Below are 2,878 nucleotides of genomic sequence, written 5' to 3' on the forward strand. Positions count from 1 at the left end.
CATGTACAGCAGAACCTCTGTAAGGTGACACCCAAGGGCCTGTAACAAACTGGTGGACATACAGAGGTGGTCAACATAAGGAACTAGGCCTACTGTACTGATGCGTACATGGGGCGCATGTCCGATCCATGAAAATTAGGTCAACTTGAGTGGTCTGTAGGGAGGGGGTCAACAGTGGATCTACTGTACTTTTATCTAAAACTAATTTTTTTTTGGAGAGAAGGAAGGGGTCTTCTGGTAGAGATTAGAAAACTTGCTAGACAAATTCTAAAAGAGCTGTAACCCTCTAAAACTAAAGTTTTATCCAATTTGGTTTCCAAATATTTCTGAAAACATACAAATGACTAGAGGCAAATGCTTGGGGAGCCTTACATAGCTGTCCCCTTCCCACCCAGCTGTTGCAAGAAATGCAACAATTGCAGAAATTGCGTCAAGAAATGGAGTTGTTGCAGGGTGACCATAAAGGAGGGAAGGCAGCCAGCATTTGCCAGGCACAGTGCCCAGTTGTTTAGTAAATATGATGGAATGTATTGTCCCTGTTTTACACTGACAGAAGCTGGGCTTCAGGATCTTAATATAATAGGCTCCCCAAGGTTGTATCACTAATAACTGACAAAGTGGGAATTGCATTATGAATTCTGACTCTGGTATTGTTGCTCTAATCTTTTCTTTTCTTTCTTTCTTTTCTTCTTCTTCTTTTTTTTTTTTTTTTTTGGACACAGTCTCATTGCCCTGGGTAGAGTGCGATGGCATCATAGCTCACAGCAACTTCCAACTCAGGCTCAAGCAATCCTCTTGCCTCAATTTTTGCATTTTTAATAGAGATAGGGTCTCGCTTTTGCTCAGGCTGTTCTAGAACTCGTGAGCTCAAGCTATGCACCCCCTTCACCCCCTTGGCCTCCCAGAATGCTAGGACTGCAGGCATGAGCCACCCATGCCCAGCCTGTTCTAACTTTTCTTGAAAGAGATAGCCTCTAAAAATGAAGCCTTGCTCAGTGTCCCCCCACAGAGTCTAGTTCCTATCTCTCTTTCACTGAGCTTTTCTGCCGCTCAGTGAAACAATTAATTAGAAAGATGTAAAGAGAATTAGCCACAGTGTTTCCCCTTCTCAGGGAAGGGAGCTACTTGAAGTGTGTTACATAACTTGACTTGAAATGTGTTACATAACTACACTTTTTTGGTCTGGTTTTGGCTAGCCTAGCTATGACCACTCAGAGTTTTCTCTATATTAGGTGTAAGTAGGAGCCAACAGAAAGCTAGGAAAAGAGGTCAATTTGACACCTTCTTAATAACAAGAGGTTGTTGAAAGTTTGTTTGAAGAGCTTTTAAAAATGGTTTGCTTTTAAAATGAACATTCTGGAGCTTCTGACTCTAGGAAAGTAGGAAGGAGGAGTCGAATAGTTTTTGGACAGCAAACTTGGAGATGTTAAAACATCCAGTAGTGATGAGGGCCATCAGGGCCCCTGAATGTGACCAGATTCCTGGTCATGTGCATCCCAGGGGAGTGCCATTCACACGTGTTAGGTGGTAAAATCCCTTTATTTTCCCCAGACTTGTGCAGTATGATGGACTTTAGTCTAATCCAGGCATCCTTAAACTATGGCCCGTGGGCCACATGTAGCCTGCCTAGGACATTTATCCAGCCTGCCCAGTGTTTTTGCCACTGCTGCCTGTCCTGCTTAGTCGCTGACTCATCCCAGGGCCCGCAGTCCAGCCCTCCAAAGGTCTGAGGGACAGTGAACTGGTCCCCTATTTAAAAAGTTTGAGGACCCCTGGACTCTAATCAGTGGATAGTCAGAGGAGAAATCAATTTCTATTTGCATGAGTCTTTACACCTCTTTAAAATCCTATCTATGTTATATGTTACCATTTAAAACAGTGTTATCAATACAGTGACTTTGGAATTGATGGGTCTTCTGGAAATGAAGGTTCACCTCATAAAGACAAACTGGGAAGAAAAGAGAAATCTAAGGATCCCAGTCCTGGCTGACTGGCTGAGGAAATGAATGGCTCTGTCCTTGATTTCCAGAGGGCAACATCTGCAGTTGTGTGAATCTTGCTGCCACTAGGTGGCAAGAGAGAGGCAAGAATTCGAGGCCGACCTCTGACTTTAGAGAGCCTGGTCAGATGAACCTGCCTGGGTGGGAGGTAGAGTATGGCCAGTCAGAGTGCCACAGGGAAAGAATTTATGCCTTCAAGTTCATTTCTGTGGCACTTATATTCTAATTTATTACTTAGGATATGTCATCTTAAAGCATGAATCATTGGCTGTTAGAGACTTTGCAGAGCTCTGCCATTGAGGACATAAGGCACTGTTGTCTCTATTATATAAATGTACAAATGGAGGTCCACAGAAGTTGGCGTTTCCAGGGTCTTAGAACTAATTACTGGTGGGCCTTGCACTTTGAGTTCCAATTCTGTGCCAGTAAAGTTGTTCTAAGTGTAATCTATTTATGGAAAAAATTAGAGACTGGAAAATGTTCTAGATTCCACCTTCTAGTTAACTATAATGCTAAATGTAGACCCTATATAGCCACAGACAGACAGTTCTGGTCAACAGGTGCTAGTGCCCATATAGTGCTATGTCTATAGGAAGATGGTCATCACTTAAAATGCAGAACTGTTGAGTCATAGCAACTACCATACTGGATCATAAGGATTAAAGGGCTAAGGTGGTATATGTACCTGGTTTATAATCTAGCACTGTACCTAAATTTAATAAATGTTTTTCTCTCTGCACCTGCCCTCTCTATAGTTTTTCTTTTGTATCTGTTTGTCTGTCTTGAAAATCTATTAGTGGGCTCGGCACCTGTGGCTCAAGTGGCTAAGGCGCCAGCCACATACACCTAAGGTAGCCGGTTCGAATCCAGCCTGGGCC

General features: G+C 43.0%; 1 non-coding gene across 1 annotated transcript; it reads right to left on the reverse strand.

Moving 5' to 3' along the window:
* Positions 1–225: 225 nt before the first annotated feature.
* Positions 226–287, reverse strand: LOC111726226. Its single transcript, XR_002774052.1, has one exon. It is a non-coding gene; the product is annotated as a U7 small nuclear RNA (small nuclear RNA).
* Positions 288–2,878: the final 2,591 nt, after the last annotated feature.

This window comes from Otolemur garnettii, unplaced genomic scaffold (genome assembly GCF_000181295.1).
Source record: "Otolemur garnettii isolate 467f Iridium unplaced genomic scaffold, OtoGar3 scaffold00057, whole genome shotgun sequence".
Classification (NCBI taxonomy): domain Eukaryota; kingdom Metazoa; phylum Chordata; class Mammalia; order Primates; family Galagidae; genus Otolemur; species Otolemur garnettii.